Here is a 17380-nt window from a genome sequence, read left to right on the forward strand (position 1 = left end):
ATACAAAAATATACAGAACAAATGATGAAGTAGATTTGCTTAAGTACTTGTTTCTATAACTGGTCATGAAGCTGTAGTTGATATTTATAACTTCTTCCTCTACTCCCATTTTTCTTTGCTCCTGGCCACCTCTTTACCTAGTAGCATGGGCGAATCTTCATTCTGGAAGGTCTGAGTCCTTAGGAGTTGGTTGTTTCTTAACTTTCACTCTTGAATAAGAGAATATTAAGAGGCAACCCAGAGAACCCCTGGGCTCCTGACATAGTTCTTATTGACCCCATTGTGTAGCAGTAGATCCATTTCCCTGTAATAATGTGGATCAACCACCCCAGGGATTATAGGAACCTCTTTTGTTGCTTGTTGGTTTAGTGTCATAGGGACCCTAATATATTCAGGTGTCAGTCTCAACTTCAAATTCACTTGAACCATTTTGTGTGCCCTGGTAGAAACATTTTTTTTTCCATGGGAACTAAGACCACCAAATCAGCATAGCCCCTTTATAGGGATGGTAATAAAAAATTCTGTGAGTGGGTTATTAAACATAATACCGAGAGAAATCCATCCTATTTTTATTCTGAGATTCCTGGACCCATGTATTCTGGCAGTGGGAGAAATAACATCATATATTGGTCACTGGTTCAAAGTCTTAGTAGGTCATTATATTATTCTATCAAGCCAGCCACTTTTGGGTGATTTGGTACATGGAAAGACCTATGAATTTCATAGCTATGAGCCCATTGCTACATTTCTTTTGTTGTGAAATGAATTTCTCATTTAGAATTTATGTTGTGAGAGATAACCATATCTGTAAGATTATGGTTGGTAGTCTTAAAGGAAGAGACTTAGGATTCATATCCAGAATTAATATTTTCATGAGAACAGTTGCTGACCCTTCCACTAGAGAAGGGATCCAATGTAATTAATTAGCCACCAGGTGGCTGGTGTCTCCCAGGAAGTGAGGCCCTACTGGTGGCTCAGGATTCGTCTCTGTTCTTAGCAGGTTAGGCACTCAGCAGTGACAATAGTAAGATCAGTATTGGTGAGAAGAATTTCGTGTTGATGAGTCCATGTATAATGTCTGTCCCTGCTGCCACAGTTACTTTGTACATGAGCCCGCTGAGCAAGCACTGGGATGCTAGGGAAAGAGGATGACTGACATCCAGAGGATGAGTCAGCCTGTCCATTTGAGCAAGGAAGTCATTCACTGCAGTGGTTGCCCTATGCACATCACATGGGACACGAATATCCTCACATTTTGTGCTCATCCTGAGAGGTCCATTCACATACGCCTGGCCCCAGATTTCCTTGTCATTAGGCTTCTGATCTTATTCTTTCAAAGTCCCTGACTACCTGGTCAACCCATTAGCCACGGCCCATGAAATACTGTAGATCTACACCTGTGGACATCTCTTTACCTAGATAAGTAGACAGCCAGAAGTACTGCTAAGAGTTCTGCCCACTGACAAAATTTCTCTTCACTACCTTTCAGAGACACTCTAGATTGCAGTGATAATTGCCAAAGCACATTGTGAAGAACCATCCCTATACCAGGCCTGAGTTCTTTCTTCCTCAGTAAATAAGTTATGGGTATCCCCATGACAGCATAGGTGTGGACTGAGGAAGAAGCAGCAGTGCAGGAGTAGTCGCTATAGGCATTTGAGCCACTTGATCATGCAGCTTACTCCTGCCTTCAGGACCTGCTTGAGCCTGATCTTGTACATATCACTTCATTTGTACATGTCCAACTTCATGATTTCATGGATGAAATAATACCTCATTAGTAATCAGGAGAAATGCAAATTAAAGCCACAATGACACCTCTAGCCACCCACTAGAATACCTAAAATTTAAAAGATGGACAATAGCAAGAGTTGACAAAGAAGTAGAGTAATGGCAACACTGATACACCATAGGCAGGACTATAAATCGACCCAAATGCTTTGAACAAGCAGTTTGGCATAATCTAGAAAAACTGACAATTCCATACGTTAGAACCTGGTATTTCTGCTTCTAGGCATATACCTTACAGATGTGTGCATGTATGTGTGAGGTTATCTGTACAAGAATACTCATAACAATATTATTTTTAATAGCCCAAAGGAAGCAACCCAAACACCCATCAACATAGAATGGACAAGTAAGTTGTGGTATATTCATTCAATGAAATACTGCACAGCAAACTAAATGAGTGAACTGTAGCCAACATGGATTCATCTTTAAAAAGCAATTTTGAACAAATGAAGTAAACACAAAAGATACCCTATGATTGTAAAAGTTCAAAAGCAAGCAGAATGATATTAAATTATGGATGCATACTCAAGTGCTGAAACTAAAAGACAAGAAAAGAAGTTGGTATAATAAAAGTCAGGATATCAGTTACCTATAAGGTGAAAGGATGGGGTTGTGGTTGGAAAGAGGGTTTTTTCTGGGGGGTGGGTAGGGAATGGCTGTGTTCTACTTCCTGACCAGGGTGCTGTTTCTCAGACACTTCTTTTATAATAATTAATTATTTTTTATTTTTATTTCTTTGATGTATTCGTTTATTTTTGCCTGAATTGGGTCTTCGTTGCTGCACGTCGCCTTTCTCTAGTTGTGGCGAGTGGGGGCTACTCTTCGCTACAGTGCATGGGCTTCTTACTGTGGTGGCTTCTCTTGTTGTGGAGCGTGGGCTCCAGGCGTGCGGGCTTCAGTAGTTGTGGCGCATGGGACTAGTTGTTCTGCGCCATGTTGGATCTTCCTGAACCAGGGCTCAAACCTGTGTCCCCTGCGTTGGCAGGTGGATTCTTAACCACTGCACCACCAGGGAAGTCCCTATAATAATTCATTAAGCTATAAGTTACTTTAATGCATATTTCTGTATTTCTTCCCCTATAAAAGTAGGCTTGGCTTAAAAAATGCCAGTTATTATATTTTTGGTAAATAAGAAAAATATTGAGGGTAATTCTTAAATCTTTGTAATTAATAGCAATTTCTTTAATCCTGAAGTTTGGTTCAGACAAAATTGTAAGTTACGTGAAGAAGGTAGGTTATTTCAAGTAGAGTGGTTTGGGAAATCTTCTGTAAGGGGATGCCATTGGAACCAATAGCTGAATGAAATGGACCAACCACAGGAAAAGGAGGCAGCAGGAATTCCAGGCAGTAGGAACAATAAGTGTGAAAGAGCTGAGGCCTGAAGGAGCATGGCCTGTTTGAAATAGTCAAAAACAAGAGTGACCTGTATGGGAAAGAATGATGTATGAGGTGACATCTACAATCTGCATGCACAGTGATAAGTTTGGAGAGAGACAGATATAGGATCCTGATCCTGTTGAGTCTTAAAACCCAATATAAGCCTTTTTCTGTTTTGCTAACTGCAGTGGGAGTTAGTTGCACTGGAAACAGGTGTGATATCTAATTTACACTTTAATAAGATCATCTGGCTGTTACAGAGCAAATGAGTAATAGGAGAGCAATAATGGAAGAAAGAAGGCCAGTTAGGAACCTGTTGCAGTGGTCTAGCTGAGGGATGATGGTGGCTTGGTTGTGATGGCATTGGAGAGAAGTGGTCAGATATTAGATACATTTTTGGAGATAGAGCTGAGTATATTTGATGCCAGATTGGATGTAGAAGATGAAGGAGAAAGAAATGAAAGACAATATTTAGGTTTTTGTCCTTAGTAGCTGGGTGAATGATGGTACCACTGACTTGTGAATTAAGGAAGTCTGAGGAAGGAGCCTATTTGAGAGATATATTAGAAAAAGTCATTATATTTCCTTCCTCTTCTTTGCTGCCATTATAGGTCTATAGCTCAACTAGTGTTGGAGGAGGTCATTGAGAGGATATGAACCGCCGCTTGACCCAAGAGCTGGACCTGGGCAATCAGTGGCTCCTCACCCCTCCCCTGTCCTTGGAATGTATATTCTGCCCACCATTCCTACACTAGGAGCCATTCAAGGATGCAGCCTTGAGACAGTAAGGTGGTTGAGAACACCTGGACTGAATATGTGACTGAACCCACTTAAGGCCTCTATATAAACTTTTAAGATTCTGGTGGGGTGCAGAGATCTACTCATATTATGGCCATCCAACACAAGCCTCGTCTGTAAGTTCACTTGCTTATTAAAACCACCACCTCCCAATCTGGAGTGATCTGCCTCTTTCTTGGGTCCCTCCTTGCCCTCCATGTATGGGGGCAAGCTACGAGCCAACAACAAGTTAACAAATGGAAGTTTTGGCAGCAAATGAAATAATTTAAAATAATTTTTCCAAAAGTAGATTGGTTAAAAAAATTGGTTTAAAATCAATTGTTTTGATTGAGTAATATCAGTTACTGGTTTTTCATCTAGTGGTACTTTTTTTTGCTGTACGCGGGCCTCTCACTGTTGTGGCCTCTCCCGTTGCAGAGCACAGGCTCAGCGGCAATGGCTCATGGGCCCAGCCCCTCCGCGGCATGTGGGATCTTCCCGGACTGGGGCACGAACCCACGTCCCCTGCATCGGCAGGCGGACTCTCAACCACTGCGCCACCAGGGGAGCCCCATCTAGTGGTACTTTTGGTGAACCATGGACGGAGTAATTTTTGCAATGTTTGTATGCACCTTTGAGTGTGAGTCTCCTGTAACCATGCCACTCATGGTGTGGTTCACAGACACAATCTCATGCACTACCCCAGTCCTACGGAACTAGAATCTACAATTTAACAAGACCCCAAGGTGATTTGTATGCACGTTGAAGTTTGAGAAGCACTATTCTGTCAACATATCTATGTTCTTAAAATATGTGAGGGGGTCATATGTGAAAAGTTGAATAATAGACATACATGTTGTAAGGGACATTCTAGTCCTGGAAAGCTAAAACTATTATAAAATTCCTAATTACCTTTGTCTATCAAACAATATTTGATCATATATTTGTGGCATTTCTTACATATTCTTAATTTTGTTCTCTGTTCATAATTAATATGCAGTTGCGTAAAGATTAACAATTGTATGACAGAAGCTGTACGTCCACCTTTCTTTGCATGCCAAATGATCTCCATCTTGTCACAATTGTGCTAACTTTATGAGACCTTTGCTTGCTAGCATTATTTTTGGCCCTTTAATTTGCTGTTTTCCATTTATTTTTAAACAAAAGGGAAAATGTAACATTTAAATAATTGTACAAATCCAGCTATATAAAAAGATGCTGTTGAAATCTTGGAATTGTCATAGGATAGCTGACTCCTTTGTCACTTGATGCACAAAAGTCTGAATTTGATTGGTCAGGAAAATGAATTTTAAAAAAAAATAGGAGCAAATCCCTCATCTTGTGAAAAAGACAAAAATGTCTAAAGGTTTCAAAACTGCCAGTGATGTATAAAAATTATCAAGAAATAGGGCTTCCCTGGTGGCGCAGTGGTTGAGAGTCCGCCTGCTGATGCAGGGGACACGGGTTCGTGCCCCGGTCCGGGAAGATCCCACATGCTGTGGAGCGGCTGGGCCCGTGAGCCATGGCCGCTGAGTCTGCGCGTCCAGAGCCTGTGCTCCGCAACGGGAGAGGCCACAACAGTGAGAGGCCCGCGTACTGCAAAAAAAAAAAAAAAAAAAAAAAAAAATTATCAAGAAATAAAAAAGTTCGGGAGTGGCATCTTTATTTTTGATCAGTTTGCCATTTTAACGAATCTAATGCCCCAATCAGTTTGCTTTTCACCATTTGGTTTTTGACTACATTGCTTTTTTTCCGGACAACCCAGATCACAGATTTCAGTTTCTCCAGTTTCTTCAGATTACCTGATGTTATGTAGCTTTATTCCTTCTATTCCTCTTGTGTTAGTCAGGATTCCCCAGAGAAACAAAACCAATAGGATATATATTTATTTATTTTAAGGAATTGGCTCAAGCAATTATGGAGATTGGCAAATCCAAACTTGGCAGTGGGCCAGCAGGCTCAGGAAGAGTCCATGTTGTAGTTAAAATCCCAGAGCCGTCAGACAGGAGACCCAGGAAAGAGTCAATGCTGCAGTTCAGGTCTGGAGGCCGAGGCTGGAAGAATGCACTCTTGGTCAGGGGAGGTCAGTCTTTTGTTCAATTCATGTTTTCAACTGACTACCTGAGGTCCACCCACGTTATGGAGGGCAATCTACCATAAAGTGCACAAATTTAAATGTAAATCTCACCTCAGAACACCCTCACAGAAACATCCAGAATAATGTCTGACCACATCTCTGGGCAATGTGGTCCAGCCAAGCTGACACATAAAATTAGCCATCACACCTCTAGAGAACTATCCCATCTGTAGCCTTGCTCTTAGAGGTGAGGAATGTGGCTTTCCATTTGTATCTGCTTAACTCATTGCAGTATATTCCTACCATGTTTTCACTGCTACAAAACATTAAATACTGATATGAATCTGTAGCAGCATTGCTAAGAAAGATACTATTTTCACATAAGTTAACAACTCGACAAATTGTAGTTTACCTTGGCTTGAATGACCCTCTTGAGACAGGACTGGCCATAGTAATACACTCCACAGAAAGCTACATTTCTACTAGCCTGGGAGTATAAAAAAAATGTAGACTCAATGACATATATTGATTTTAGAAAAAAGTGAACTCATCTGCTTTGGGGCATCTCAAAATGATGTTTGCTCAGTTCTTTGTTGGCAGCAGATACCTTGAAGTGTTATTAGGAGGGAATTCTGGAATTGTGCTCCTTCCTATAAGAACCTGGTATATTTCTGATATGTCTGACAATGCTGCTTCTCCATCATTAAGAGATGATTAACCTCTGCTAATCTTCAGCAGTAGACCTTTCGTGCAACTAAGAGAACTATGTAGTAAAGTGCTAGTGATTTTCCAAAATTCTGTGCATGTGTTTTTTCACTTCTATGTTTCTTGGGAATTTCATCCATTTCCATAGATTTCATCATCCCCTCTATGTGGTTGAGTCTCAGATTTACACTTCAGGTACTGACCTCTCTCCTGAACTCTAAAACACTCATTTCTAACTGTGCATAACATCACAACTTAGATGACAACTTAGATGTTCTGCCAACGCCTTAAATCCAGTATGATTAGAACAAACTCATTAACGATTCCATTTTCATTGTTGTTGATACTGAAACTGTCACTAGGCTCCCAGGATTTTCCTTTGACTATTTCCTCACTCCCTTGCATCCAGTTAGCTGCCAAATCTAATTCTCAGTGATTCTTACATTCACCCATCTTTTCCATTCTCACGGCCACCATAATTTACTTGTTTTTTCTAGCCAGGACTATTGGAAGTGTCTAAACTAGTCTTCTCACCTCTGTTCCCCCTGTCCCATCTTATACATAGCTACAGTTCCTAATATCTAATATTAAACAATTGGGGTCAGATATACTTTATTTTAATTAATTAATTTATTTTAGATATATTTTAGAATACAGACTTTTCTTGTTAATTCTTGGAGTTTTAGAAAGGTAATATGGAGAAAATACTGTATATTATAAAATCCCCCTCATGGAGACTGGGGCAGCATTCTGTAATCAAACACTGTTATTTCTTCAGTGAAATGTATGAATACTCACATTAAGTAATATAAATAATGATATAATTGGTATAAATAAATAAATGGTATAATTGGTATAAATAAATAAATGGTCTCTCATTGTTCATGTTAAACTTTAATACCTAATGTGTTCAGATCAGATTGGCTTTTGTCTCCAAATACATTATTAAAAAACCACATATTTTTGATTTTTAGAACTTTTAGACTTTGGAATTGTGGATAAGGATTGGTAGACCTGAGCTAGATAAATCTTCCTCAAATAACCGTATCCTTTTTCCTGCTGGATTAGTTGCAAACTCTTCACTCTGCTATTTTCATATGCCTTCTCAATTTGATTACAATCCATTATTTCTAGATTAATCTTCCACTCATCCGCTATATATACTTTTGCCCTAGCTAAACTGGATTAAATACTCTTTTTTTTTTTTCTGCATATACTCAGATTCATCCTTCTCGCTGAAATGTCCTTTCCTCTTGTCCATTTTTCTGTCAGCTATCTGTTGACATTTTTTTCTGTTTCCAGAACTTTTTCCTCTGATCCCCATTTTGGGATCAGTAGTTGTTTTCTGGTCTAAATTCTTGTAGCAAGCTTCAGTTGTCCCATATGTAAAGTAAGAATAATACCACTTTCTTAGCTCTTAGACTTGTCACTGGATTAAATAATGTACAAATGCACCTAGCACAGTGTGAGATATATAATAGGAACTTAATTGAGGTTAGTTCTTTCCTTTTCCTCTCCTCCTCCTCCCTTCCTTTTTCTTAGTATATACTGTACTTTATGTTATAGTTGTAAAAGTACTTTTATTGTCCCCACTACTAGATAAAAGGTTTTTGAAGATAGAACCTTGCTTATTGGAAGCTCAGTAAATATTCAGTTATGCGAAATGAATACAAATGGTGTTACTTGAGGAATTTCAACTCCCCCTGTGGATTCAGGAAAGACTGGTTTGTGTACATAGGAATATATATTTAAAAACTTAAAACAAAATGAAAAAAACTATGATCACAGGACCCATCTTGATGCTAAATAGCATAATTTCTGCTTCAGTGGTCCTCTGGATGTCCTAAGCCATTGTAAGGGAGATTGCTTACCCAGACCATGGCAAGTCTCAGAGCCTAGAGGAGCACATTTATTTTTGGTGCATTAATAGGCCATTGAGCTCTTGGGGAGCTCTTGCCAGAAACCAGTGGGCAGGGTGACTAACACAGCTCCTCTGCACTCATGAGTTTGGTGCTCACTTGCATGGAACCTGGATAGTGAGAAAGCACTGACTATGCTCCCACATTGTTACCTGGGGCTCACTGGTCTGTTCCTGGGCTCACTCTGAGGGGTCTCTGAACACCACTTTTGCTTTTGCCCACTTGGTCCTTTCAGGTTGGTTCCATTTATCTCTAGTCTCCACTCTCTCTCTCTCACACTCAAAATGTCTCCTCTAAAGCCCCTTTAACCCCTAGCCCAGAGAATATTATGTCCTCCAGAGAGAGAAAAGCTAGTGGTGTTAGAGATCACTAAGTGTTTACCTAATTTCTATTCTAGCTTTCTTTCTTAGTAGTTTTTCATTAGTAATTTCCAAGTAATTTCTTACCTGGGTACATTGCTATCTAGAATAAAAACTATATTTTGCAGCTTTCCTTGAAGCTTGGTATGACCATAAGACTAAATTCTGGGTAAATGGAGGTACCGTATGTGGTTTCCAGAAGGGCTTCTTGAAGGCGTTGACTCACTGGGAGCTGCTGCCTTTTCCTCCCTTCTACTGCCTGGAACGTGGACAGGAGGGCTGAAACTCCAATGGCAATCTTGGGTTATGAGGTGAGCATGAGGGTAAAGGTGGAACAGAGAATAGGAGCTACCTTCTGAACGTGTTTTATGTGAAAGAATATACCTTTGTGGCTTTAAGCCACATTTGAAGTTTTCTATCATATGTCATCAAATCCCGTCCTGATGGATATGAAGTTTGATACCTAGTATAAATAATAGAATATGAATTATTTGAAATCTATTATTTAAGGCTTAAACTTTTGCTTGGAGCTCTTAGAATTCTAGATTTTCTTAATTCAAAGTAAGCTTTCAAAACATGTTGTCTAAGAATTATTTTGTTTACCTGTGTCCAGCTTCAACAGCCATTCTCTACTGCAGAGAAAGTGGGACACTCTAATTGTTTGGGCTGAGGAAAGGATACAAGAAAATGCCAGGGGAGAAGACAGGTAAGTTAGTATTTCTAAATACCATCTCACATCATATCCTATAGATAAATATTCCTTTGACTCTTTGTAGGGGAATAGCAACTTATCACATTCTTAGTTTATGTTCCAGTGTTTCTAATTAAGTACGAGCTAATTTGGCATGCTTTTATTTTTATTATTATAATCTTTCTGTTTCCCAGACTTATTACTAATAATTATTGGAAATCTGCATGGTGCTAAGGTAGCCAGTAGACCTAGAATGACTTTAAGCTTTTTGCTTAGAGTTCTCCTGAAAACACAGATTCCTGTGAAAATAACACACAGGGGAAAAAATGGAGAAATCTGCTGTGAGTTTAATTTATGCGCACTTCATGGTTTTCATTAAGCCCATTGCTGGATTTACATCGTCAGCCCACACAAATGTGAATTCCCAAGAAATCCAAGTAGAAAGAGGAGAGAGAGAAGGGCAAAATGTATTTGAGTTCTTTATGGCTAGATCTTTGTTCTAAGCCCTCAAGTATGAAGTTATTTATATCTATTTATAAATCATCCATGTATATATATATCCATAAATTCACTCCACGTACCAGGGAGCATCTCAGTTAACTTTGGATGAATGAGGTTCCTTACAATCCAAAGGTCAGTTCCTTAATTAACAAGACTCTTTTGGAAACATTCTAGAGGTGAAAACACTTTAAAGTTGTTGTACACTCATCTGATCAGCAGACCGGATTGAACACATACTAACCTCAGTGTATCAGGGTTGTCACCAACACCACGACTTCACTCTGCTGTGGTGGAAGGAAGCCCTCTCCTGGTCTGTGGAGGTGAATGAGCCTCAGCTTCCACTTCTACTAAGGGAACCCTGTTGTTTCATGCTCCAGCAAGTGTTTGTTTCTTTCTTTTTGCTCTCTCTGCTCTATTTCTCTTCTCTCTCTCTCTTTTTCTTGCTCACCATTTCTGATGCTTTTTTTTAAGTCCTGCCATTGAAGAGATTGGCTGCTTATCGATTCCTTTCCTCTCTTTTCTTCCCTCTGTTTTGCTTTTTTTCTTCTTTGTGGTCTCTTCTCTCCCTTTCTTGCCACTTCTTCCAAATTTTATGACTTTAGGGTAACAGGGCTTAGCTTTTATAGCCATCATCATCCAGTGAGAGTGCATTTTCTTTCCATCAGTATACCAACTGATCACAATGTGTCCTCTTAAACTTTATCTCTTTTTCCTTTATGTTATTTCCATTGGGACTCGCAATTACAGGCTTTAAACATTGTTTTTAGGTTTATAGTTTGTTCCTGAAGGTCGACAGTGCTTGACTGCATAAGTGGGGCATCATATATGCAGAAGTAATAGACCTTAGAACCAGAAAGAGCTAAAATGATTTTAATCCAACTGCTTTTTTTTTTTTTTTAAAGTGTGAAACTGAAGTAAGTTACTTACCCAAGGCTATGTATCTGGTAGCAAAACTGGGACTAGAACCTAGGTCTATAAATCTCCTTTGAAAGAGAATTGTATTAGCTCTTTCGTCTTATATATGATCAAGGAGGACTCAGGGAGCCAAGTGAACAATTGTTGTCCAATTGTTACAGTCTCCTAGGAAAACATCTGCTCCATTCTGTTCTGCCATGTTAGAGAAGAGAGAGAATTTCCTTTATTCTTGATTCATAAAATTATACTTAAGTTTACACTTACTCATAGTCAATTTTATATGGCTTCCTCACAAATAAAAGATATTTTCTTATGATTGCATTAATTTATGTGTGAATAGGACATACAGGGCCTGTTGCCTGAAACTTGTTATACTTCTTGTTTCATACATTGGATGTTTTAAAGACCAAGTGATTCTTTTTGGTTGGAAGTAAGCATTCTGTGTATCATAGAATCTTATATTTATTTTTAAAAATGTAATTGAAGCTATTTAGCTGTTAGAGAAATGAGCATACAATAAAAATCTCATTTTGTACTGTGTTTATGTATTTCATTTTATCAAGAAAATTAGAATCTGAGATTTAGAAAGAAACTTAGAGATTTTTAGCCTAATTCTCCACCTGGTATAGTAATTTTTAAAAATTATAACTCTGACAGACATCCACTTCTGCTTGAAAACCTCCAGAGATTTGTACTGCCCTCATGAGGCTGGTGTTATTGTTATTGGACAGCACAAGCAGATTAAAAGTTCTTTCTTGCATTCGGTCAGAATCTGCCTTCCTTTACTTCCAGCTTTTTATCCTAATTCTAGCCTCTGGAGCAACACAGAATTAGTATACTCATCTCTCCATGACAGCCCTTTGAATATTTGAAAGCTGATATTATGCCTTTCCTTATTCTTCACTTCCCAATTTGCTTGAATAATTTATCAAAAATTATAGCTTCCGGGCTTCCCTGGTGGTGCAGTGGTTGAGGTCCTCCTGCCGATGCAGGGGACAGGGGTTCGTGCCCCGGTCCGGGAAGATCCCACATGCTGCGGAGCGGCTGGGCCCGTGAGCCATGGCCGCTGAGCCTGTGCGTCTGGAGCCTGTGCTCCGCAACGGGAGAGGCCACAACAGTGAGAGGCCCGCGTACCGCAAAAAAAACCAGAAAACAAAAAACAAATTATAGCTTCCCCTATTCACCTGGACACTTGCTTTTTTTTAAAAAAAATTATTTATTTATTTTTGACTGCGTTGGGTCTTGGTTGCTGTGCGTGGGCTTTCTCTAGTTGCGGCGAGTGGGGGCTACTCCTCGTTGCGGTGCACGGACTTCTCATTACGGTGGCTTCCCTTGTTGCGGAGCACAGGCTCTAGGCGCACGGGTTTCAGTAGTTTTGGCGTGCGGGCTCAGTAGTTGTGGCGCACGGGCTTAGTTGCTCCGCGGCATGTGGGATCTTCCCAGACTAGGGCTCGAACCCATCTCCCCTACATTGGCAGGTGGATTCTTAACCACTGAGCCACCAGGGATGCCCCTGGACATTTGCTTTTCATTACACTCTAATTGGTCAATGTCCCTCTGAAAATGTGGCACCTAGAATGGAATTCTATATTACAGATGTGGTTTAACCAGCTAGAAATAGAATAGAACTGTCACAGGTAGTGATTTGTGGGTAGTAATTTCTCAGGGAAGCCTCTTTTAAATCCCTTAAAAGAAGGTGGCTTGTATGAAAACACTTGGTAAACTGTAAAGTACTTTATAAATGAAATACTTTGTTATATTCTATTTAAAAACTTTAAAAATATAAAAAACAGCAAAAGAATGTGTGGTTTTTTTCTTGCCAGTAACAATGCTGATTTCAACCTTTAGGTTAGCAAAATTAGTAGAGTGAGCAAAAAGGCTGATGTTTTTTCCTTGTGGCAAAAATGTAAAAACAGTTTTAATCTCAGCCATCATGTTGGAGTACTGGGCCCTTTCTGAGTTGAACGAGTTTTAAATCATCTAGTCATTTTTGGAACATGCTTTTTGTTGACTCATATGATAAATGTAAAGAGATTTTATCATATAATAAATGTCTGTACATACTTATTTAATGAGGCAATAGCAGAGTCTCCTATTGACAAGACAACTTAATAAGTAAAACCATTTTCACATTCAAAGTAGAGTTTTAAATATGTAATCTGTATTCCTTCCATTTCAAAGTATACTTTTAAGCATTTCTGAATTTTATGAATTTTGAGTAGACTGGGAATATGGTTTAATATTGTCATCTAACCATTCGCTTATTCTCAATTGCTTATTGAGTATCAATTACATGTTAAGGACTTGAAAAAGACATTGATGAATTGTTTATCCTTCTTCCTTCACTAACTCTAGAAGAGTTTTTGAAAAGAGTAACTTTTTACCTAGTGTGTTTGGCATGAGTTTATACTCTGAACATTCTGACTAAGAATTTAACACACTGCTAGATAGAATAATCTCAAAACTAGCTGTATCAGGTTATATTTGGTGAATATGAATGTGAAATATAAATATGAGGCCCAAATGGGATAATGGTAATGCTGGGAAGCCCAACACACTCCCTGGCACATACTAGATTCTTAATCAGTACTTGCCGTATGAATTCTGCATATTAAGAGAGTATTACTCCTAATCAGGTAGTGAACCCGGTGTTACAGCTGGAGGTTGAGTTCCATAGACTGATGTGCCATTGTTCAAATGAATGGGACACATTTGGGACTGCACTGAATTTTAAGACCTCATATCTCTTTTTTTTTTTTTTTTTTTTTTTTTTTTTTTTTTTGTGGTATGTGGGCCTCTCACTGTTGTGGCCTTTCCCGTTGCGGAGCACAGGCTCCGGACGCGCAGGCTCAGCGGCCATAGCTCACGGGCCCAGCCGCTCCGCGGCACGTGGGATCCTCCCAGACCGGGGCACGAACCCGCGTCCCCTGCATCGGCAGGCGGACTCTCAACCTCTGCGCCACCAGGGAAGCCCCTCATATCTCTTTTTAAGAAACATTTCTTGGTCGAAAGAAATTACTACATTTTTTCGAACTTGACAATGTGTTATGGTGGTTATAGTTTGATTTGCAACATGGGTCATATACTCTAAAGAACATAAATTATTTAAAATTATTTAAATATTCAGAATAAAAATCAGTTGTTCTGTACTGTCTACACTGGAAAGAAATTTATTAAAGAAGATAACCCAGTAAATCACTTCCAAGGATTAAAGTATTCTGATATTTATTTAGAGAAAAATAAGAAAAAATTAGAATTCTGGAGAATCATTTATTTGTTGATGTACTTTTTAACTTTATTTAAACTTTATTATTGTTTTCTTGTTACAAGTCTTTGGTGACTGGGGCCATGTAAATTGGAGGGAGCCTGCTTTGTAAATTTAAATTGGAATCAGATAATTTAAATTTATACTACTAGATCCAGAATTTCTCTTTTTATTGGATTTTCTTTCTTTTAAATAGTTTTTAAAAGTTACTATACAAATAGGTAAACCTTTCTAGAGAAAGACAGTGTTTTCCCTTTTTATTTTGTAAACTTAATCTTCCTAAGCTAGGTATTATTTGGTTAAACATACAATTTATAGTCATACGCAGACTGAAGAAATATAAATATTCTAATAGCACCTAGTTGTTATTGTTTTTGGCTATGTAGATGTGTGGGCTTTTATATCAATATTAGTTAGTGTTTTCTAAACTTCATAGTATTTTCCTCCAGGAAAGAACTGTCTCTTTTCTGAGAGGGGGAAAAAAACCCCCTGCTTATGAAATGAGGCTATTTTGCATATTAATCAGGAGGTCTTTGAACTCTAAGAATAAAATTCGTCAGTGCTTTGGGTATGGAACAATTATGCATTCAAGGACTTTAATTTTATGCTAATAATGCAGCAAGCTTTACATTTTTCTTTGTTTTGTTTGTATTTCCTAAAGATAATTCAATGCAAATAATCCATCCATATACTGCATAGAGCACATAGGATGGTTTCCCTATAGTTAAGATTGTATCAGCACTCCCATTATAAATCTCTATTACCCATGGTTTATAATTTAATTGAAAAAAACCCACTGCAGGCAAAACTCAACACTTAGGGTTTCAGGCTAAAAGTTATATTGCTCTTTTAAAAATTGCCTCCTCTATTTAATTTCATAGTTAATGGAAATATAAGAAGGATCATCCTGGAGCTGATTTTGAACAAAGCCAAACAGATCATTGTCTGTAATTAAAATAATTTCTAAGTTAAAGTAGTTGGTATGTTAGAATTGGCCTAATACTACGTTTAACAAAATGAGAAAAGACAATGGAATCTGTTTATCCTTTCTCTACACAAAAATATACATAAGGAGAACAGGAAAGTTCTGTAAGACCAGACATTTATAAAATATACATTTGACAATATTGTGTGAAGTGTTATACTTTATTTTATTTCAAAGTGCACACCTCACTCCTCTCAGTGGATCTGGGCTCAGGCTGTGGAATCTGCTTTTTGTCAAACTGAGATAGGAAGGGGCATAGGGTGGGAGAAGCATGCTCTGGATTCTTTATCTACCGTATAAATCTTATCTTAAATTTATGCTTCAATTACCTTGAGGGGATTCAGGGGTTAATTAACAGGCATAGCAGTCTCAACCTGCTTACACAGTAGAACTGAAAAGATCAGTTTTTAGACACAGGTGGTTTTGTCATCATCTTTTGAACCCAAATCCTGTAGAAGAGAAAGGTTAACCTGCCAGGTAATATGCAATCTCCAATCAAGACTTCACTGTAGCTTTATGAAGCCCAATGAGACAAAGAAAATATGAGTGAGTTAGAACAAAATGTTCTCTATTTTTCTCAAACCATCAACCTTTTCCTACTTAATTCCTACCTGTAATGCTGCTCATGAAATATATGCTATGCTTTCTTAACCCTAAGCAGTCCTCAGAAGCTTAAAAATGATCTGTCTCTATGTATGAAATGTACTGTGTTTCTAAATCAGTAGTCTTTGAGATCCTAGGGACAATTATTTAGGACAATAATACAAACTCACATTTCTTACAGCACTTAGTAGTGTGCAAAGGGCTTTAAGAGACATTAATACACACAACCACGCAACAGTAAAAAAAGTGGAGGCTAAGAGATTAAGTAATTTGCTTAAGCATGCAGCTAACAAGTGGTGGTCACCCCTCTCATTGTGTCTTCAGTCTAGTCCTCCTTCTCTGGTGGCTCAGTGGCTCCTTAGTTCTTTTAGGGGAACTCAGATTTTTAACCTTGAGAAATAGAGTCTAGTGATACCATGATGAGAATGCCTTGTACTTACTTGACATCTATTGTCAGAAACTGTAAGGGAATTCATAAAATTTGTAAGCCTAAGTCTTTAAATATTCCATAGTAGCTTAGATTCATAAGTAAAGAACTTAGAGCCTGGGTAAGAGTCATATATATCTAAGCTACACAGTAGATCAGTGAAGAAGTAAAAGAAAGTCATGGATTTACTATTCCATCTCTGATTAAAAATTATTCTCAATGGTGATGTTTTGATTATATCAGAAACATCACTTATGTATAAAGGTTATGAGAAAAGATTGTGTGAACACATGTGGTTGTACAGCCTTAAGAGATTTTTGAGAAAATAGTAGATAATTATTTTCCAAGGATGGTATAATGAAGCAGAGAATATATTAGAAAACCCCCTAGGATCGCTTTACATCTGGAAGTCCATATTTTTTATGTATAGTGAAAAGCAGACTATCTTCTGATATTTATAAACTGATTCAAAGTTTTTTAGTTTTGATTATAAGAATTTTAATAGATCACTTCTTACCCCCACCCCTTTTATTTTTGTTGCTTTTGGGTTGTGTAAATTTATAATAGTGCAGGGTTTACGTCTAAATTTTTTATTACAAAAAATTTCCTACCCCGCTAGGTGTTGTGAATAATATGTGATATTCAGTTCAGGCATTCAACTTGACAGCGTCCTGTCAGTGGACGGTCACTCCATGTGGGAACCGGTAACCTTGTTTCCTTCCCCTACCCTGTCCTAAGCAGATGTCATCATTTGGTGCAGTTTTTTCTCCCATCCAAGTACTAACAGGCCCCGACCTTGCTTAGTTTTTTTAAAAAAAATTGATTGATTGATTGATTGATTGATTGATTTATGGCTGCATTGGGTCTTCGTTCCTGCATATGGGCTTTCTCTACTTGTGGCAAGTGGGGGCTACTCTTCATTGCGCTGCGCAGGCTTCTCATTGTGGTGGATTCTCTTGTCGCGGAGCATGAGCTCTAGGCACGCGGG

Source organism: Hyperoodon ampullatus, assembly GCF_949752795.1.
Source record: "Hyperoodon ampullatus genome assembly, chromosome: 2".
In the NCBI taxonomy this organism is placed as follows: Eukaryota; Metazoa; Chordata; class Mammalia; order Artiodactyla; family Ziphiidae; genus Hyperoodon; species Hyperoodon ampullatus.